Source organism: Rhipicephalus sanguineus, chromosome 2 (assembly GCF_013339695.2).
Source record: "Rhipicephalus sanguineus isolate Rsan-2018 chromosome 2, BIME_Rsan_1.4, whole genome shotgun sequence".
In the NCBI taxonomy this organism is placed as follows: domain Eukaryota; kingdom Metazoa; phylum Arthropoda; class Arachnida; order Ixodida; family Ixodidae; genus Rhipicephalus; species Rhipicephalus sanguineus.
Window position 1 is genome coordinate 134,672,250 of NC_051177.1, and position 23,068 is coordinate 134,695,317.

Genomic DNA, 23,068 nt, shown 5'->3' on the forward strand with positions numbered 1-23,068 from the left:
TACTATGCCAGGCGGAGTGAACTGTCACTTGAACAAGGCTGTGTCACGTGGGGCTCCAGGATGGTCATTCCAGACTCCCTGTGTGATCAAGTGCTAAACTTGTTACACGAAGAGCACCCCGGGGCCAGCCGCATGAAAATGCTCGCCAGAAGTTATGTGTGGTGGCCGGAAATAGACCAGGCGATTGAGCAATACGTTGAACGATGTTCGATCTGTCTGGCCGTCCAACCCCCCGCTGAACCGGTACCCTTGCACCCGTGGATGTACCCGGAAATGTTAGTCGCGAGTACACCTGGATTTTGCGGTCAAGGATGCGAGTGTGTTTTTGGTGTTAGTCGACGCTTACTCGAAATGGGTGGAAGTGTGGCCAATGGATTCCACGTCTGCAACTAAGACAATCGAAAAGCTTCCAGGCACATTTGCCGCATGCGGACTTCCGGAAACGCTGGTAAGCGATAACGGACCACAGTTCACGTCCACTGAGTTCGCGGACTTCTTGTCGGCTAATGGTGTGAACCACGTTCGCATTCCTCCCTATCACGCCGCATCGAATGGGGCGGCAGAGCGCATGGTGCAGACTGTCAAGCGAACCTTGCTAAAACAAGTTTTGGAAGAAAATGCTTCGGGTAGTCGCTGTTCATTCCAAGAACGAGTCGACAAATTTCTGTGTGCGTATCGAAACACTCGCAGCAGTGTGACAGGGCAGTCGCCGGCCCAGTTGTTCCTAAGAAGGCAACGCGCACGAAATTTTCCTTATCGAAACCTGATTTTGGGAAGGCTATGCGAGATAAGCAAGAGGGCGTGAAATAACACTGTGACGAGAGGCGTGGTGCGGCACGGGTGTTTCTTGTGGGTGAGCGCGTTTACGTGAAAACTGTGCGCCGAGAACTTGTGTCGTGGCAGGAAGCAGTGGTGACTCAAGTGGTCAGTGCGGTGACGTATGTGGTGAAAGTGCACAATCAGTCTCGTTTTGTCCACGCCGATCACCTGCCGTCTCTACATGCCGGCGCATCTACGAAAGTGGACGACGTGGAGAGAGCAAAACCAAATCCCTCCAGCGGAGACGGCTCCTTCCCCTCTTCAGATGCCCTCAGCCACGAACTTCGAGCCCACGGCACTCGCGCAACCGATTCCTGATCCGACAGCAAGGGAACCAGGTCGCCACGCCGCAGCCGAACGCCCCATACGTCCGGAGGCTCCTACACAACCCGAAGTGACGACACCGACTTCACCTTCCGCTACAGTGCTCAGTTCGCCTCAGAGCATTGACAACCAGTAGCTGCGTCGTAGCACGAGGGTGCGGAAGCCACCGCACCATTTCCAACATGCAGACTTTCGCAAGTTAAGTGATACCTTCATTCAGGGAGGGACGAGATGTGGTAACGTGAAACGTCAGCCTTAGAACAGCGATAGGGCTGCCATGCTGTTGTGTTATCTGTCTGCTGTTTGTACATCGTATTTGTTGCGGCTGGTGACGTCACACCAGTCTTATTGTTGCTCTGCACTGAATAAAGGCTGATTCCTGGTTGTTCAAGCAGTGCCTCAGTTACATCACCACCCCTTATGAGATGCAGATCCTTGAGATTGTGGAGAACCGGCGTTGTTGCCGGGCAGAGGCTGCATCCTTCATTAAAGAGCGTGATGCCGGGTATGCCGCGGCTACATCTCGTCAGTACAGGTGCCTAGAAGCCGCCACTTCATCTGCAGTTGCTGCAGCTATTGATGAACCCACAAAACAGTAATGGAAACGCTGTTCAGCACACTTGCTGAAGGTTTCACCGAGATGGTAGCCGACAGATTATTTAAACAGCTTTGTTCACTCCTACCATGCACCTACTGTCGCTTTTAATAAAGACTGTGAGTACCACGGCAATAAATTAAACTCTCAGAGTCAAACAGTTCTTGTTCCATAGAAGCTCGTCAGCTTTTAGTTACCTGTTCCTGCGGGACCCAGTGGATCATTCAGTGACATGAGGCTCGGAAGTATTACTAATAAACGATGGAGTGCCTCATTCTCTCCGACGCATTCTCCTATCTCAAAACCAAAAAAAAGGAACTAACAGTGACAACAACGAGCAGGACGCTCGCGTTATGCGGTGGAGTCAACTATATTAAGTCCACCATAGCATCTGCAAAAGTTCTGCAATGGAATTGCCGTTCTGTATCCTCTGGTTACATTGATCTTTTGTAGGAAAGAAGTGGAAATTGTAAGGGCTCGTTTTTCTTTGTTATACACAATATTATTGAGAACTAACAGACAATAATGCCAAGGAAAGTATAGAGGACGTTATTAGTAGTAAATGTAATGTAAATGGGACGAAAGAAAAGTCGACAAGAAGATAGCTTGCCGCGGGCAGGGGCCGAACCTGCGACCTTCAAAAAACTCGTCCGATGCTCTACCAACTGAGCTACCGCGGCGGCCATCCATCCCCCCGTTCACTTTATGGGGTATATATATATGTGTATTTAAACGTGGGAGCGTCAGTCAGCGCCGCCAGTAACCATGACAGCGAGTGCGGAACACTCTTTTTTCTGCCTGTTGGCGTCACGTCGCACGTGAATTTATTTCGAGCTGGCAGCTGACCAATAATCCCTCGCATACTACCTGAAAGCATCAAGTCTGCCAGAAGGAGACCCTCTCTATGAATGAAGGAAAGAAGTGAATTATTTGTCAGCTGCCAGCTCGTAATAAGTTCCCGTGCTACGTGACGCCAACAGGCAAAAAAAGTGTTCCACACTCGCCGTCATGGCTACTGGCGGCGCTGAATGACGCTCCCACGTTTAAATACCCATATATACCCCATAAAGTGGACGGGCGGATGGCCGCCGCGGTAGCTCGGTTGCTAGAGCATCGGACGCGTTATTCGAGGGTCGCAGGTTCGGTCTCCGCCCGCGGCAAGCTATCTTTTCATCCACGTTTTTCTTCACATTTAATTTACATTTACTACTAATAACCTCCCCTATACTTTCCTTGGCATTATTATCTGTTAGTTCTCATTAATACTGATCTTTTGTCACACATAAAACAACTCCTGATATTATTTTACTTCTAGAGTCATGGCTTTCAGTAAACCAAAAGTAATTCTATTAATAATTTTCGCACATTTCAGTTAGATCGACCAGGTAGAGGATGTGAGCTATTGACTCTAGCCTCATCCGAAATGTACCATAACGTTACTGTGACTTTGAACATATTTGTTCTGACTGTGAACTGTTCGGAGGAGATTTGTTAGCTGCGTCATCAAGGTTTACATTGGTCGATGCATACTTTCCGAAAGAATTAGGTAGTACAGGGCGGCTATTTCGTACGCGTTTTGTCACAGAACGGAGGCGGGACCGAACGGAAGAACGAGAGCGAGCAAGCAGCCAATAGCAAGCTAAGAAATTCGGTAATGTTTTCAGCGCACGAAAAAATATGAAATTGCTATAGCTGAACATTAATATTGTCTGACGTTGTTTTTCAAAGCTTTAACTGAAACACGCGATTACTTCAACAATTTATTTGTGTTAGCATCTTGACGTGGTGCTAGGTGATGTCACAGTTTCGAGAGACGGTCGGTGGTGGCGCTGGCTACCACGCTGTTCCAACCAATGCTTCCAGTATTTGTCCACTTGTAGTAATATTTGAACAGCGCCAGCACTCGAACCGTTATTCAGACGAAAGTGCCGCCGGAACTCCTCTTCAGTCATCACCTCACCGCATCTTCTACCTCGGGGCTTCGTTTCTGCGTGAATGCAGCAGCCACGCAAGCGGCACGAAATGGCATGAACGAGAACGGAGACGCCATTTTCGCAAACTGTCGCAAAAGGGAGATGGCTGAATACCAGTCAGTGCGTGAAGCCGCTCTTCCTCTCCTCAGCACACGCGCATACGTTTCGATCCAATCCAAGTCGTCCGGAGACCGTTGTGCCCATTTCTGTCGACAGAACGGGGAGAGGAGGTCGACGGAACGTGGTCTCCGGCCGTTCTGTGGCTATCACTTGACTGTTCTATGGCTTTTACAGGCTATTATCACATCTTGGATCGTTAAACAATGCATATCGAGTCTGAATTTGAATTGAGCCTCGACCAATTCGGTGCAGCTCATAGAGCGCTCCGTCTGCGTTCTATGACAGAACGCTTACTAAATAGCACCCCGGATCACCTAGATTGTGTCACCAGAACAGTTCAAATGCAATTCTATTGGCAGAAGATTTCAACTCGCACTAAGAGGGATAAAGACGGATGGTTGTGGTAAACGATTGTAGAACTGGTTGCAGGATAATAATTTTCGTTGCCATAATTTCTCCCAATTTACCTTTTTACGTGGGCGCCATAATCATCGACATTAGTCCTCACTTTTCCGTCTGGCCAGCTTGTCATCTCATCTTGGGAACGATATGACAATGGGTCGAGTAGTGACCACATTCCGATTACCTTTGAAATCTTACTATCGCATCCGGCTACTGTTGTACGGCAACGGCGATCTATCAATTATAAAATAAATATAACTGTTTTAAGTTGAGCGATATGATCATTGACAGAATGCAATAAGCAGCGAAGAGCTGACTCATTAGTAGTATGTATAAGCTCTGGTGTTCAGTCGGCAGAGTTTTCCGTTAGGTCTGGGAGTACACCGCCAACCTCTGCTTTGTGGAATGACGTATGTACGCTTGGTTATAGCAGGCGGAAAGCTGCATGGAAACGTCCTCGATATAGCCATACGTGAAAAAATTGGATTGGCTAGAAACTGTGCTCAACAATATTTAAACGAACAGTTGTACTAGCTAAAGATAAGCGCAAGTCATTTGCATTGGTATTTGGCGAAAGTGGGTAAAAGATCGGCTCTGTACAGATTCTTACGCAACAAGAAATCGTTACAGCTATCGGCTTATTCGCATTCCGTAGTTCTATCCTCTGAAGATGCATCTGGCGCCCCTCCACGGTGGCCTAGTGGTTATGGCGCTTGACTGCTGACCCGAAGGTCGCGAAATCGAATTCCGGCCGCGGCGGCTGCGTTTTCGGTTGAGGCGAAAATGTTTGAGGCCTGTGTTCTTAGATTGAGCTGCACGTTAAGAACCCCAGGTGGTCGATATTTCCGGAGCTCTCTACTACGGGGTCTCTCATAATCATATCGTGGTTTGTAACCTGTAATTAAATTTTTAAATTACAGGTTACAAGATTACCTGGTACATGCACAAACAAATACCATAATAGCCACAACAGATGCGTCAGTAAATTATGAAAAGTCAGGCGTAGGTATTGCCTCGCATTCGCTTGGCTGGTCATTCTCTTTGAGTCTCCCAGATTTTGCTCCAATTTTTGAAGCTGACCTAGTGCCTATCATTCTGGCGCTTCGTAAACTCCCTTCGAATGAAATCAGTGCGATCATAGTAACAGACTCACTTTCAGTATGTACCGCTGCTGCAGACTTAGATAACTCTCGAGCCCTCATGACATTCCGCAGATTAGTACCGCCACAGCTAAAGTTCCTCAAATTATTGTGGGTTCCGGGTCACTGTGGATTACAATTAAATGAAATGGCCGCTTGCTTAGCGCGGGCATCACTGCATGGCCCAATAATTTCGATACTTCCAGTAGTGGAATATCTAACAGCGATTTGATATAGAAAATTAGCGATTTCTACAGATATGATGGAAAAAATAACGAAATGGCGGAATATCAGCATTTAAAAGTTTCCATGGAAACCTCGGTGGAGTCAATTTAAACAATCTGAAGTTTCGATAACCAGATTTCGATGCCGTGTCTCCCCATTAAACTTTTATTTACACAAGCCTGATCTGGCGATGTCGCCTCTGTCATTTCTGTGAAGAAATAGAAACTGTTGAACATTATTTTTCGCCATGTCGCAGGCATTGATTGCTTAAAAAACGACATCTAGTTTTTCCATTTTCGAAAATAGATTTAAGTCCATCTACAGAAATAGTACTAAGCTTCAGTGCCTCCCTTTCGGGACATTGCCGCAAGGATGTATTCGACGCGGTTTGTAATTTTATTAAAGCTACAAAATGTATTCCGTTTTAATATCTACTTTGGTAAATATTCTTAGAGTAATAAAAACGTGTTGAAATCTAACAGTCTCAATTAAAATCAATTAGGAATTGTTCTGCTCAGAGGAATACACCTGCCTGGTTTGCTCGAAATTGCAGAGTTGTTTAATAAATTAGCTGTCATTTCTTTGTCTTCTTCAAACTTTTTTCTTTAATTTAGTTTTTTATTATTAATAATATGCATTATTGAAGTTATCAGAGAGGAAATACTATATGCATTCTTGGTCAATCCCTCAGAGTGGGTATGTGCCATATTTTGAGGAAACAAACAAACAAACAAGACTTGCTACTATGAAGGAGTGGCAGCGGCAACCCGATCCTGAGTACGCTACAAGATCAGCCGAGAACAAGAGGCGGCGGCGACGCGAAGACTCCGAATACGCCAGCCGTGAACGCGAGTCGAATGCTGCACGCATGTGGGTTTTACGCCACGATCCAGCATATCGGGAGGACGAGTATGAGCGGCAAGAAACCGGCGCTAAAATGACTCCCACAGGAGACGCTGCGCTTCGCGATGCCACGTTCACTGATGTGCGGGAGAGGCAGCGGCAACCCGACGACAACAATGCCAGACGACGATGACGAATACGATGATGATTGCTAATAAAAACTTCTCGACACTTCTCTTTCTGCTTAATCTAGGCGTAGGCTCGGTCAAAGCTGATTCTGCTAGGCTTTCTGCCAAATAAAAACGCGCAGTGTGCACACGGCCGCGAAAAACTCAAGACACAGCCAATCTGATCGATTGTGTGCGTCACAATACCGTGATGACCACCTAGGCGTAGCCCCAGCGGAACGTAGCCACACAAAATTTAACCTTGTTATAGCCAAGTTCAATCTAGCTACTACCAAGCTCAACCTCAATATATCCAAACTCAGCCTAGCCACACCAAGCCTAACCTGGATATAGCCAAGTTATACCGAGTTCATCCTGGCTACAACCAACATTTGCCTAGCTACAACTACAATATGCAGACCATCGATCAGCTTCGCTGTGTCTTTAGCTTCGCGCGGCCGAGTGCAAACTGCGCACTTTTTTTTCGCTTGGACCGCATTCACATTTGGTTTTTAACTAATTAAATGCCAGCGCCTTATATTATTTTCTGTACTCGATAAATGCTTCGGAATTTCGGGACCGCTAGCACTAGTTGAAGAGTCAGAAGTTATTGTGGTTGTTAGGCAAGGAATATATTGATAATTTGCAATTTTATTTCCGAAAGCAGAAATTCGCCTCTAGAAGAGTTCTATGGTCGTGAACTTTGGTGTTACAAAGCTAATAGAAAGTTTATGATCAGTTGAGTTTATCGTCGTGAAAAGTGTATCTGTATGTTAAATATCTCTTAGCCAAGGCTCAATACTACAGTTCCAGAAAGAAAAATCGAAGTCCATGAATTTGAACGCAACAATCTCGCCGATAGAAGTTATAACCGACGCATATATACCCACCATAACAGCTTGGCGGTTAAGGCGAAGCGCTCACAAGCACAATGACGCGGATTTACACGCAAGACCATCCGAGCATTAAGATTTAGCTGCACGTTGGTGAACTCCAGTTGGTCGAAAACATTTATGTCCCTTCTACGTCATGTCTTGCAAACCTTACGGTATTTTGCAGCGTAAAAGATGTAGACTAATAATATTCGATGTTATGTCGTCCTACAGTGGAGCTACCTGCTGTTTCCTATATTGACACTCGTATTACTATATGAACTTTTTCGCTTTCATTATTTGCTTTGGATCAACGAGAAGATGTTTGTAGAGGGCTGTATTTGAGTGCATGCCTATTTTCCTTTTTATTGTAATCTGGTTTACCTGGCTAAAACGTTTACACGTGTTATCTTCAGTGCATGGTGCGCCTGAATGCATTCGCATGGCGGCCGCGGCTCATAGGGTCTTCGATTGAGGATTCCATCCACGACGACGGCCCGTCGAACCACCCTGCGGTTTCTGTTTAATGTCTGTTTGATGTGTCGCTATTTCGGCACAGCGGAGATAAAGCCAGCAAACGCAATATTGTCACGTGGTCATGACGTCGACGAAGGCAGCAGTCAGCACGTCGAGATGAAACTCTTTATTAGGCCGAACTTGTGGCCGAGAAACTGAAAGTTACAGCAATACACTGATAGCGGCGAACAGAGCGTCGACCATCGATCAAGTGACAAGTGGTCAAGCGCGTCGGCTTTTATACAGGCGCTATCGAACTTTCCAGTGATATTGCTGGTGGCGGCGTTATCTCTCGACAAAGCTGGAACATTCGCGTGCGGCGCGCAATCTTAACAAAACGATCTACTACAATCGCGAAGTTTCTCGAACACTGCTTCGCGGACAACGTCGAGCGTTGGTAACCGTCCTTGCTGGTCAAACCCGAATATATCGAAATAAAAGAACAAGTGGGCGTGGCAATATGCATTTCCTATTTTGTTCTCTGTCAAGCGCCTAAATAAACTGAGTAAAATTATTTATACTCGCATGCGTAGCCTCAATAAAAAAAAAAACACCATTCGCGTCAATGGCCGCAGTTGTTTTCTGCCGACGGACGCGAAGAAAACGTAAATTCCGAGCGATATAACGGTTTTGCTTGCAAATATGACTGCGCTCGCTAGGGAAGACTTAAACACGACAGACACTTGCGTAAAATACGTGGCGCGTCCTAGTCGCCACGGGAAAAGGCTGACAAACAGCAACCTAGTTATTTATTCCACAGGGACCTCTCAAGCGAGCATCGCGTAGGAATGCTGCACCTGATGCCTACAGATTGCAAGTCCTAAAAGACGCCTCCGAATCGTCGACCTCGCTATGCAGAGACAGGGTGAATAAGCATCGCCAATATGAAACTGAAGCTTTTGCAGGCTTATAACAGTCATAATTGGATGAGTTTGTGAGCATGAGAGCTTTATCGAAGTTCAACGCTGACGTAGTCAAGCTCAACCGCGTCAACACGATAACGAACTATTTCAGCACGATGAGAGTAAGTGTATTCACTTGTTGATTGATGTACATTGCTTGATCATGCAATTTAGTTTATTTTACAGTGAAGGTGTTAGCCTCTGGTGAAAGAGAAGGAGCGGCCAGTAGAGAGAGTTTTCGATTGAAATACAGAGAATTTTGCGAGCGCACTTATTGACGCTTGCATGGTCCTCCGTACACTGTAATATACCTAACAGACAATCAAGCCATGGAATTTATAGGGGATGGTATTTGTAGTAATAGTGATATAAGTGAGAACACTGAGCAATTAAAAATTGAACTTGCCGCCGGCAGGGACCGAACATGCAACCTTCGAATAACGCGTTCGATGCTCCACCAGCTGAGCTACAGCGGCGGTCATCCCCCCGTCAACCTTATGAGGTATATATGTCATTTATATCTGGGAGTGTTAGTGAGCGCTACTAGAAGTCATGACGGCGAATGTAGAGCACACTTTTTCTCTCGACTCAGGCGTCATGATGACTTGAGCCTGAGTCGGGTGAGCCGCGGAGCGAATGATATTTCTTGAGTGAGTGCGTGTGAGCTTCAATTTTTTGCGGACCTATGGTGCATGCACACATACACACATGTAAAACGACAATTTCGGAGGGGTTTGACCCCCCCCCCCTTCTGGCTAGGGCAGTGCTAATCGCCATGGTAGCCGAAAAAGTTCCCTGCATGAACCATGTCCACAGCCTTCGTGCTTACTTGAACCAGTAAGCCAGTGTTCGCCCGAAGGCGCTCAGTGGATACTGCTGTCACTTGGACATATACTCAGTATGTTAGTGTAAGGCGCTGTAAAATCTATATGCACCAGAAACGTGGCCACTAGAGCAGCTAACATAAATGATTCAAAATTAATTGAGGACATCTTGCGAATCAATACGAATGATTTATTGGATGGCTTTTGGAAAACAGAAAATTGTCTCCACATATAACCCTTTAACATAATAGGTAAGACTGCCTTGTTCAGTGCTGAAAAGTCCCTTGCTTTCGTTCTTGAGGACACCTAGGCCTACTGCATGCGGTGTTGGAATCTTCTCGTGCGGCAGTTGGAAATCGTATTGAAAGTAACCACGAAAATCCACTTTGGCTAGAAAAGTGCAGTTCTAAAAAATGAAATTCAACAGAACGTTACGTAGTGCAGCGCCTGTCTTTCATATTTCTCTTTCTCTCTGCAGTAATGCAAAACTGTAGCATGTGGGCCAGATTCTTTGACGAAACTTACCCTTTGAATATATTCAGTGCCTAAACTATTTCTTTGATGATTCCACTTCAATATCTTGTGCTCAGTCGTCAAGTTGTTCAGGTCAAATGTCACAACCTTTTTTTCTAGCCCATACTCTACTAACACTGGTACGACTATAGTTACCGGAAGGGCGACAGGGCTTTCTATTCTGTGATATATGTGCCAGAGTAATGATCCAGTGCACTGATTCAAAAGGATGTTCAGATATTCGAATTGATATTTACATTCCGTCCAATCCACCGATGCACGGATCGAATGCCTGTAAAAAAGGACTAGTTATTCCACGCGAACACTCCGCAGAAACGTGCGCTTTTTTGCATATTTTTTCACATGGTGTATATCTCAGTAGTATCACAAATTTTTGTCTTACAATATTTGTTCTTGTACGCTTCACGGTCCACTCTCATGAAGACGGCTATGTTCAATTATGCTGCGTCAAATTTTGTTGCAGGATACAACATGACTGAAATATATTATTTGCACAAATCCACCACCCAGAGTACTGACAATAAGCATACATCTAAGTTCTATCATTCTTTTTGCACTATAAAGCTGCACACGGTAGAAGTAAATGAGCTCTGTAATCCCGACCTCTTTCAAGGCACAGCCCAGTAAGCAGCCGCTACTTGATATCACCAGGCTGGAAACGCATCTCTGGCAATTACCGCGCGTTCACTTACCACAGCTGCACTCTATGGTAACAAGGACACAACTTCCGAAGCTAAGATGCACAAACTTCGACCTTCGGAAGTCACCTACACCGAGATAGGTCGTACCTACTGTGACTTCCAGCGAAGGTTAGGCCTAGCGTACCGTGTCCGTCTACGCGCCGTCGGCGCTTCTGGCTTTCAGGATACACAATTCCGACAAGTACGAAGGACTGTACAGCACAGTTCTGGCATCGGTTAGTCTAAATGAAGCATTTTTTCTTCTGTTTTCTGTGTGCACCAGTAGCCACCAGTGCAGATGCGACACGCATTCACCAAACGCCTCCAGTCACCGGCAGCCGCCGGTCGCACTCGCCGGCACTTCTGATTCATATTTTACAGCGTGTATTTCTGTAGTCTGAGTTTTCTTTCCCGGCCACAAGTTCCGCCAAATAAAGAGTTTCATCTTGACCACGCCTGCTGTTGTCTTAGTGACGTCACGGCCCCGTGACACCTGGTGGATGCGCACCCGGCAGTACAACCGTCGCCTGATTCCCGACAGCGCAGCTGTGCACACTCTTGGCTCCGACGACCTGCGCGAAACTATCCGAGCCATCGTGCGAGAGGAGCTACGGAAGCTCTCATTTCCACAGCCTGAGGGGACGTCGATTGCTCAAGTGTTGCGCGAGAAAATCCAGCAGTCATTAGGTGTTCCTAAGCCAGCACAGCAGCAGCCGCAAGCTGTCAGATACGCTGCTGCAGTCCGCCGTCCCGTTCTCCCTCCACGACAACCTCAAAAAAACAACATCGCCGCAGTTCTATCGCCAGACACCGCCGCCGCCGCCGCCACCGGCGCCCTACCGTTCTTCTGCTGACCAGCGCTACGCGCCCAGGAAATCCGACGTTTGGCGTGCCCCTGACAAGCGACCGCTCTGCTACCACTGCGTGGAAGACGGCTACACCTATCACCGCTGCCAGTAACGATAGATGGGTCGGCGTGGTTTCGCCATCAATGCGCCCCGTCCAGATAAAGGTGAACGGCGACCACGGGACACTATGTGGGAACGAAGACCTGTCGATTGGTCCGCCTCACTGAAACAGTGATAATGAATATTTTTTCCGCGCACTCCATTCCTTCTTCACCAAGCGGTTATGTAATTGTAGCCATCAAAAGAGCTACAAATCATTGCACTGGCACGGCCGCTGTATATTGTTGCTTGTGCTAAGAAACATCGCAACACTCAATCATGTAAGCGCGTCATCAAATGAGATTACAGTCTATATCAAACTTCGGCACATATCGGCTTTTCGAAACAGCGACAAATTGTTATTAAACTCGGCAGTAACAGCCGGTGAACTGTACCTACACCTCGGTCAATTTGATATTTTTTAGTTAGGTTAGCGCTATTGCCATTGTTGACACGCCATTTGTTGCCGGCAGCATTTCTTGTGTTCCATGACGATTCAAATGTTTGTTGGAAAGGAACATCGCATCTGTCTTGGGTATGCGACATGCCTAGCTGAAGCCAAATCGTGTGTTCAAGCGTTGGCTAGTCATTTTGCGCATAGTGTTGCGCGTTTCGGCGTGGCGCAGTGCTAAAGTACTCGGCTGGGGATCAGCAGGTGAAACGTTCGACTGCTGCATTTTGTTTAGGCAGCATTTTTTTCTTTATTGGATTACTACTTTCTACATCACCTCCTGTACTCATACTTGTAACGCAGGAGACATGAAGGGTGTACGAAGCTCCATCTTTTTTTAAACACTTCGTCTTTCTGCTTCGCCACTACCGCACCACACCGTGCTCGCGCGGTTCGTCACATACTCATGTTAAGAGAGTTTGAGAATTGGAGCCCCTAGGAGCCTGGCGACCCAAGAAGCATGCGAGCCGCCAGGGTGCATGCGCAGAACCCAAACCACTCTTGGGCTCGTGCGTTCACGTTGACCCAAGACACAAAAATTAAAAACTAGCGTGGGTCCCCAAGGCATCTTGGGTCACTAGCGAGAAGACACAGACGCAGCGTGCGTCACGGCGCAGTATGGCCCACGTCTCACATGACTTTAATTTCGTCACGTGTGGCGCTCCGTGCGCTTGAGGTAACAAGCGCAGCCTGCGTTGGCCCAATTCCCAAACTCTCCTGATCATCCGAACGCAAGCGCACTCTGCTGAACGCAGCTTGCGGAACAGCGTCTTGGGTCCATAATTCTCAAACTCTCTTTTGTGTGCTGCTGGTAGGCGCCATGGTGTGGACGCTGTAGAGACGTTTCGCGCATAACCACCATTCTAATGTGTCCACCATGTGCCTGCACCCTACAGGTTGGTTTTTGAGCTGGCCAGCGTTTCCCGGGAACAGGACTGGCTCAGGCGAGGCCTACGGAGCGGTGCCGTAGGACGAAGCGCTGGGAACACAAGCCGATGACGCTCCCTGGCCGCTGCAGGTGTTCGTGAGGGCCATTCAGTTCCTAGGACGTGTCCTTGAACGGCCGGTGACTACTGTGCGATGCCGTACAGCGATGGAGCACGAGACTACGGTGCGATGCCGTAGAACAAAGGGAGCCGGAGCGCCCGGACCACAGGCCGGCGACGATCGTGCCCGCGTCACGCGCTCCCGATCGAACATCCACGGCTCCTCTGCCTACGTCATCTTCCTCTTTTATATCTTCGACGTCGTTTTCCTCTTCTTATAGCCTTGATGCCATGCTCGACGTCTTCCTCTTCTTTTCTCATATTTTCACTGTACCTCTTATATGTGACAATGATGATGATAGCTTCTCGCAGCCGCCGTTGCCTTTCTCGTTCCCTAGTGTTGGCTAAGTGTTCAATTTTTCCTTTTTTTTGGACCAGTGGTGAGTAGTGGGATTTACGCAATGTCTGTGTCATATACCGGTTTATGATGATGATAGCTTCTCGCAGCCGCCGCTGCCTTTCTCGTTCGCTAGTGTTCGGCTAAGTGTTCCATTTATCTTCTTAGTGGACTAGTGGTGAGTAGTGGGATTTACCCACTATCTGTGGCACATACCGGTGTCGTGTCAGAAGAAGAAGAAAAGTATGACACAGATACCCCCCCCCCCTGCAGGCAAGTGGCCGTGGGCACTTAAAGAAAAAAAATGATTAGACGGAGCTTGTCAGGATGGGTGCCGCCTTGATCCTTTCAATGCTGACTGTGTCTTCATGCCCATTACGCAGGATTGTAAAATGATGTTCAGAACGCTTTATGACTGGGAAGGGACCGTCATAGCGAGGCTGAAGGGCACGGCGAGACGCATCGACACGAACAGAAATGTGTGAAGATGTCTGTATGTTTGCCGGCAGAAAGACGTCGTTCTTAGTGTGAGCTGAAGTTGGTGCTGGGCGCAAGTTTTGCATGAAGATTCGCAGACGCTGGACGAAAGAAGATGGATCCGAAACACTCTGCGTAGTAACGGAACTGACGAGGTCACTAGGCAAACAGAGTTTGCAGCCACAAACCATCTCGGCTACAGAGCAGGCAAGTTCTGGCCGAAGTGTTGAACGCAGGCCGAAAAGCACGATGGGGAGGTGTGATACCCAGTCTTCGGCGTGAGGCTGCGAGGTGAGTGCTGCTTTTAGATGACGATGGTGTCTCTCTACCATGCCATTTGATGCTGGATGATACGCAGTTGTGCGAATACGCCCACAACCCAGTGGAGATGTGACAGAGGTGAAAAGCGCTGACTCAAACTGTGTGCCTCGATCAGTAGTCACCGTTGATGGTACACCGAAACGGCTAATCCAGGTAGCAAGAAAGGTACGAGCAACTGCTTCTGCTGTGATGTCAGGCATTGGAGCTGCTTCAGGCCACCTAGTGTACCTGTCATTACACGTAAGCGAATACGTATATCCCCGACATGGAGATAAAGGCACGACAATGTCCAATATAATGGTGTCGAAACGTACATCAGGGAGAGGGAATTTTCCCCATGGGGGTTTTGTGTGCTGTTGTACCTTGATACGCTGACACGCTGTGCAAGTGCGAACCTAGTCACGAATGTTAGCACGTATGCGCGGCCAGACATAGCTTTCACTGACCAGGTGTTGCGTAGCTCTTACGCCTGGATGGCAGATGGAGTGGAGGGTGTCAAAAACAGCACGATGCAGCTGTGAAGGAACATAGATACGAGTGTCGTTGTGTGAAACATCGCACCATCGCACAAGAGCGTAACCTCGTCGTCGGGAAAGTTGACTTGTTCCAGTTGGAGGGAAGTAGAGGATCGGAGTCATGGAAGCTCATCGTCTAATGCCTGTGCCTACGCGAGCGAAGACAATGAAAGTTCGGTGGTGCCTGTCGTGGCATTGATGGTAATACGACTGAGAGCGTCCGCTGCACTGTCAAAGCTGCCGTTTACATAACCTATGTCTGTGGTGAATTCGGAAATGAAAGCAAGGTGTTGAAGCTCTCTAGGAGTGTGCGTGGCACTGCAGGAGCGTAAAGCCGAAACAAGTGGCTTGTGGTCGGCAAGAATGGCAAATTGTCGCCCTTCAAGGAAGTACCTGAAATGCTTCACCGCAAGGTAAGCCGCGAGGAGCTCCCTTCCGAAAGTACTGTGTCGGCGCTCAGTGTCGCGTAACTTGATGGAAAAGAAGGACATGGAGCCCATGCACCACTGATCCATTGATGAAGAGCGGCTCCAAATGCTTCTGAAGAAGCGTCCCCCATGAGGCTTGTGGGAGCAGTTGGTGAAGGGCGGTGCAGGAGGATGACCTGGGCGAGTTTGGTCTTAACGGCGGCAAAAGCTTGATCCCCGACCGTGTCCTAGGGAAGTGCGGCTGACTCGGCTGTCGAAATCAAGAGTAGTGCTTCCAGAGGCTGCAGCAGTGAAGAGCAGGTAAGGATGAAGCAGCGATAAAAATTGACGAGTCCGAGAAAACGTCGCAGACTACGTATGGACGTAGAAGGCGGGTAGTCGATGATAGCTTGAACATTGTCAGGTAGAGGAGTGATGCCATCTTTACTGATCTGATGTCCAGGGAATGCTATCTCCGAGACTCCAAACTGACACTTTTCTACATTGATGACAAGGTCGTAATCACGCAGTCGAGTGAAAAGCTCACGTAGATGTGCCTTGTGCGTTTCAGCGTCCTTGCTGGCAACGAGAAGATTGTGTATATAGGCGAAAAAAAACAGCAAACCTCTTGTGACTTCGTCTGTAAAACGTTGAAATGGCTGAGCTGCGTTTCTCAAAGCGAAGGGCATTCGTAAATACTCATAGAGCCCAAATGGGGTAAATATTGCAGTTTTTGCAATGTCAGACGGCTCAACGGGGATCTGGTGATAAGCTTTCACGAGATCACTCTTTGAGTATACTGTTGTGCCGGTTAAAAAGGCAGTACAGTCCTGAATATTGGGTAACGAGTATCGATCTGAAACGGTGACTGCATTGAGAGCCCGATAATCACCACAGGGCCGCCAGTCATTGTTCTTCTGGGAACCATGTGTAGCGCCGACGACCACGAGCTTGATGACGGACGAATGATCTGTAGCTGTAACATATGCTCGAACTCGTTGCGAGCAATTTGACGTTTATCAGGGCCAAGTCGACGAGGGCGGCAGTGAACAGGTGGGCCTGTGTTAACGATGCAGTGCGCCACAGTGTGCTTGGGGGTCTTATCCATTGGAGACTGCGTTGTAATCTCCAGAAACTCGTTGAGCAGAGCTGTATATGGTGACGTAGGCGGTTTCACGAAAGTGGGGTTTAGGGTCGTAGCGCGTGACAGAAAACCATTGACCGATAAGCCGGTATAGCTATCCACCAGAAGACAGCGGTTCATATCCACGAGCAGATGAAAATGCCTTAAGAAATCGGCGCCTAAGATTGCGTAGCGTACGTCTGTTATCCAAAATAACCACTGCAGTTTCCTCTTGAGACCAAGGTCAAGGGTCAGGGGCTTCTGTCCGTAAGTTGCAATGACAGAAGACTTGATCGCTTGCGAAGGAGTTGACTTCTCGCGGAGACGTCGGTCAGTTTTGGAAGGTGGAATTATGCTGGCCTCTGCTCCAGTGTCCACCAGCAAGCGAAGACCTGTAGTTCTGTCGATGATGTGGAAGAGGCGGCTTGATGGTTGGCCTTGATCGCCCGCCGCTGTTATTGACGATCGGCCGGAGCGTTTCCCATGCGCCATGACCAGGGTGGCACACCTCTGCGAGCCGCGGTACGAAAACGCCGGTGATAGTAGCATGTGTTCTGCGATGAAAAGCGGTGCTCGGGCTGGTGGAGGGGCCGTTGCTGAGCAGGCGACGTGAGTGATGGTCGGTATGGACGAGGCTGGTCATTTAAGTCGCGAATGCTCAGCAATTGCAGACGCAAGTTGGCGACTTCAGCTGCGAGATCTTTTACCGCTTCTCGAAGGGAATCTGCTTCGGAAATTGGAGAGTTGTGGGCAGCGTTTATTACTGCCGGAGCAACGTCCATCATTTCATCGGCCATTTCTGCCAGCTCCGACTTGTCTTATCCTGAGCTGGGACAAGAGCCATTCGCACGGTAGGTGGAAGACGCTGTAGAAACAACTCACGTAGTATGGGTGTTTCTGAGCCGTCCGGCTGGTCCCCAAGCAGGTGCTGCAGGTGACGTAGAAACTGTGTGGGACGTCGGTCCCCGAGCTCTTCGTTGCACAGAGGTTGCTGAATGCGCCGATGCTTAGGCGGAACGAGTCGGTGAAGAAGAGCCTGTTTGACTTTCGTATATGGAGTGTCACCAGGCGGGCCCACGAGGATGTCGCGTACTTCGGCCATTGCCTGTGGCGGCAACGCTTCAACGAGGAGCACATGCTTGCGAACTTCTGACATGACGCGATGAATGCGGAACTTGTTCTCGACTTGAATGAACCACACGGTCCCTTATGCATTCGCCTAAGTCAACTCGTAGGCGAAAAACATCTTTTTATACTAAGTCGATGTACTTTAACCCCCACCGACCGCGGGGCCTCCATTTTCGATGGAGGCGGAAAGTTTGAGGCCCGTGTACTTAGATTTAGGCGCACGTTAGAGAAGCCCAGGTGGTCGAAATTTCAGGAGCCCTCCACTATGGCGTCTCTCATTATCATATCGTGGTTTTGGGACGTCGAACCTTAGATACTAATATTAGTAGTAGCAATACATAAATCCCGGCGCCCCGTACGAAAACGTTCCGCAACTAACGTCGTTTCGCAATGCCTCGAGGATCGGAGGCGTTGTAAGCTTTTTGCACCTCTATGTCTTGCACTGCTTCCGCGATCGGCCTACCTTAACCAAGCAACGATGTGATGACATCCCTATCGCAAACACGAGCGCCGTTCCAGTGCTCCCAGCGTGATACCAGTAAGTTTTTAAAATGCGAAGCATTTCTTAGCGAACCTCAGGCACTTTGGCCGTTTCTATCTGCGTATCTATCTATCTATCTATCTATCTAGCCGCCTACGTCTGGGCGCCCTCCTGGTCGTCTCCATAACTTGCAATAAGCCAAAATCGGCATAGCAGGGGATTAGTGTGTGACGAACGCAATTCACTAGTCATGACATCAATAACGCTAAAAAAATTCGGCAGTTCCCGCGTACCGTGGAAGTCGATGTTATGCGAAGCATGCGGCGTAATGCTTCGCATAACATCTTCGCATAACTGTGGCGTAACTTTTTTTACTGAGCGACACGTTACAAAATGACGCTAAAGATTTGTATAAATTTTATAGGCACTCATATATATGTTGAAGAGCCGCATAGGTGTTATATAACCAGTTGTTTACGGTTGGGTAACGCTGCCAATGGGAACGTGGGTATTACCAACACCGGAAGCGGTAAGCTGATATGTAGTGCTTATACGTGTCCCGAGAACGCACGCACGTTTCACGAACCTGTGTGCATGTGTGCAAGAAGTTGTTGACAGTTCTTGAACAAGGGCATCATCACCGTGATTAGTGGGCACCAGCAGCTGGTCATGACTTGTTACAGGATCCGGTCGTGATCGCGGTGACGAGGGGTCAATGTGTAGTGAAGTATGTCGTATAGTAGAGCTGTTGGAATTCGTGGATGCCTCAGTCATTTCGTCGACAAAATGTCTGTCGACAGAGCCAGCGACATGTCGGAACCTGAAACCACCCTTCACGTTGGTGAGCATAGGCGTGCGCAGGGTTCCCCTTCCGGGGGGGGGGGGGGGGGGGGGCGAAGGTTCGTTGCAGCGCCCCCCTCCCAATTGTGTCAATGTATGGCGCTGACATTGCGCCCCCTCCGTGTCGCTGCGCCCCCCCTCTTAGGTGAAAAGGGGGGCAACCGCCACCCCCTGGCCCCCTGTGCGCACACCTATGTTGGTGAGGTATAGGCCGTCGAGGCTGGTAGGCCTGGATAGTGCTACGTAGACCAACATCAGTGGATGGTGTTTGTCGTATTCGTAGACCACCTGGGCGTACGTTGCCTACATAGCCTAGTCTACAAAGCCGCTGTCAATCAATCTGGCATCATCCTCGGTCAGCATGACACCATCGCCCAGCCTCGTAAGAAATGAAGAGACTGCGTCGCTCTGGTGGACGAAGTGCACATTACGGTGCGGTGATGTGGATATCATATGTACCTTTCGTTAATGTATTGCTCCGGGGTCGAGCAGTGCTTCAATATGGCTTGCTGAATCATAGGAATACAAACGTAATGTTTATTAGACTGCTAAAAAAGCGGAGCCAACCCTGGAACTACAGACGTTAATCTGATATGACGCCTGTATCATAGGAGTACACATTGTAAGTGTGTAGTGCTTATTGCTTTTTTTGTAAAATTAGATAGCCAGCACCACAACCACAATTGGCGTTGCTCCGATATTACGCCTGCGTAGGCTGTTTTTCCAAACCAGTTTATAGACCTGGCGTGGCTCAGTGGTAGAATACCTGATTGCCACGCAGAATGCTTGGGTTCGATTCCTGCTGGGATCCAAATTTTCACTCTTTCCATTCTTTGAGTCAACGCACCCGATGTTGGTTTTCCTTAACGCTCTAGCATTTAAGTTACCAATGTCTGTTCTCGCCGTTCCTGGGTAGATATAAACTGTCAATCACCTGTGGCGCATACCCGTACACCGCGGCCCGTGGTAAACGGGTATGTGCCACACGTGTCTAGTGAAAAGGGTTTGACGACGTACACGACAGGATTTTAACGTTATTCATGTCATGACCCGCCAATCATATTCGCCATATCATCTTACCCTCCCATGCAAATTTTGGGTTACACCAAGTTATGAGGCGACCATGAGAGCACCCAGACGTAGGGGGCTAGATAGTAGATAGATAGATAGATACGTAGATAGGAACGCTCAAAGTGCCAGAGTTTCGCTAAGAAATGCTTCGCATTTAATACCTGTCGCGTACGTCATGTAACCCTTTCTCTCAGTCATGTGTCGCGCATACCCGCATACCAGAGTTTATGTTATGCGGGTATGTGCCACAGTTGATATAGTCTCAACCAACACAGTAACAACGAACGCAGACACTGGCACGCAAGGAAAGTGATAATACCAATTCTCGGGGTTGTATGTCCCAAAACCACGATATGATTATGAGAGATGCCATAGCGAAGGGCTCCGGAAATTTTTACCATCTGGTATTTTTTACGAGCAATGAAATCGCACAGTACACGGGCATCTAGCATTTTGCCTCCGTCGAAATGCGACCACCGCGCCGGGACCGAACCCGGGACCATCGGGTCAGCACCCGAGCACCGTAATCGCTACACCACCGCGGCTGACGCAAGGAAAGTGAGGGAGCTGAAGACGAAACACCCCTGGAAGACGCTCAACTGCAATCCTCTCGTCCACGTGTTCCGCAACGTGGACTACGGGGATTACGAAAAACCGGAGTGAATGCTTGCCTACAATAAATCTGACGAGAAAACTAGGCCTCTTATCATTACTGGTGACTTCAACATTGACATATGAAAACCCAACAACGCCTGGTCCTTATACGGCGTGAAAGGCGGCTTGGATGTGGACAGGGCATCAAAAGACCTCGCTGCCACGTCCAGAACAGGAGGCATCATAGATCATTTCATCGTTAGATGCATCCAGAATTTCCACCAGCTGCACTATATACCTCGCACTTCACTACTCCTAGATCCCTCGTAGCCGCGATCACGAACGTATCCGATAAAAAGTCCCGTACAGCTGCTGGTGTTTACCGATCAACGTGATGATGACCTTGTTCAAGAACTTTTAAGCAACCCTCCTAGACATACACACAGGTTGGTGAAACGTGTGTGCATTCTGCGTCATAACGGACAAGTATAAGCATAACAACTGCAACGGAACTGTAACAACTGCAACTGTGAATGTAACGTACGTGCAGTGCGCCTGCGCGTGCCACTCCGCTGCGTACCATATATCCAAGGAAACTTTGCTAAAGGAAACTTAGTTGCGAGTAACGCCTGTCCTCTGCATCTGTGTTCCTTCTTTGTCCTGTTCGGATTCGCGATATCCAGTATTAAATAATATAAGCACTACATATCAGCTTGCCGCGTCTGGTGTTGGTAACACCCATGTTGCTGTTGGCATCGTGAAGCAAGTGTAAACAACTGGTTATATAATACATATACAACTCTTCAACATATGAGTGTGCGTATACCACTACCACATTTCTCTGCCGTCACTGCGTAACGTTTCGCCCGATGTGAAAATTTACGCCACAGTTACCATCCAGTGTATGCTTCGCATAACATCGATTCCCAAGGTACGTGGGATCTGCAATTTTTATTATTCTATATTTTTCTAGATCTTCTGGCGTCTTCTAAGATGAGGTACTTTTATAGTGACTATTTGCGGTCTACCTTGTACAGTGCGATATTGTTGGCCACCGAATAATTCTGCCACTCTGTAGAAATAAGTGCCATCAAGAAACCTAGGTAGTGAGGAGAACGAGCACGCCCTGTCAGCGTTCTTTTAGGTTTCGCCGTTTTTCAAGTGATACCAGCTGATGTTCCTTATGTACTGTGTCTAGAACCAACTATGCGTTTTGTGTCGGGCAAAGTTTGAAGCCGAAAATGCACACGCATTTACATGTTACGTACTTGAGTAAAGATAGTGATTTTTTTGCATACGTTTTGTGAAAGAACACCCTTAAATACTTACCCGTCGCCTCCAATCCAGCATTCATTATCTGGAGAAAAACTCCACCTTACAATGGTTCCGTTTAGTGTTTTATTCAACTGAGCGATATAGTTGGCGGCTACTTCTTTCAAGTTCACTGTAGAGTACAGCCCTGAAATTGACGAGGAATGTATCCACTTGACTTGATAATGCACAACTGCCATCATTTGAACGGTAAGCGGGAGCGTACGACAAACTTGGAGGACCCACGTGTATCGCCTTCAAGAGTAGAATGCGATAGCGTAATCGGCCTCCCTTCTCATTCGCTAACTAGGCTTCGCTTTTTAGTCCACAGCTAGAACGTGCATTGAGGAAACCAACATGCATGCCCGTTTATTGGCCGTCATAAACAATTCTAGAATGCATACTGCAAATGCAGTTGCGAAGTGCCTCTTACTACATGTTTAGTTCTTTTGGGAATTAGCGAACCAACTACTACGCGGCCGTAAGACAACACGCGCATCTATGTTGCTGCATACTATGTTGATGCTGTTGCTGGTCATAATGACTAATTGTACAAGGCGTCCCAACTATTAAGCAGCATGACTTAAAAAAACGAGCACGGCATTGCGCGAAGCAAACCTAGTACATATTGTTCCCAGTATACTAGAGTAGCCCCCACTAATTGTTTTAGTTTATTAGGATTCGTTATTTAGGATTCATTGCATTGATTACTCAAGAAGTACTTATGTAATAATCAAAATGTCAATGAGGCATATGTAGGCATGTTCAAATGACATCTAACTGTGCTATTTTCAACAAAACACTCATTGCGTGCTCATTTTTTTTACGGCTGATACAGAAAGCCCGCGAAATAGTATGAAAAATTGGCCGCGTATCTGCGTGCTTCGCTGCAAATGTCGTGTAAAGACGATAGAAGAGGCGCTGTGTGAGATATGGACGCCATCTGGCAATACGTCGGCAAACATGAGTGCTGTGTTGCGTGCTGGTAGTCCCGGCGCAGCAGCAGGCGAGGACCGGCGGTGACCAACGCGACCGGCGGGGACGCCAGCCAGCCCGAAAACGCGGTTTGGCGCGAAGCGCTGAA

General features: G+C 48.0%; 1 non-coding gene across 1 annotated transcript; it reads right to left on the bottom strand.

Moving 5' to 3' along the window:
• Window positions 1-2,345: 2,345 nt before the first annotated feature.
• Trnat-agu (transfer RNA threonine (anticodon AGU)) lies at window positions 2,346-2,418 on the bottom strand. Its single transcript has one exon. It is a non-coding gene; the product is annotated as a tRNA-Thr (tRNA).
• Between the last annotated feature and the right edge of the window lie 20,650 nt (window positions 2,419-23,068).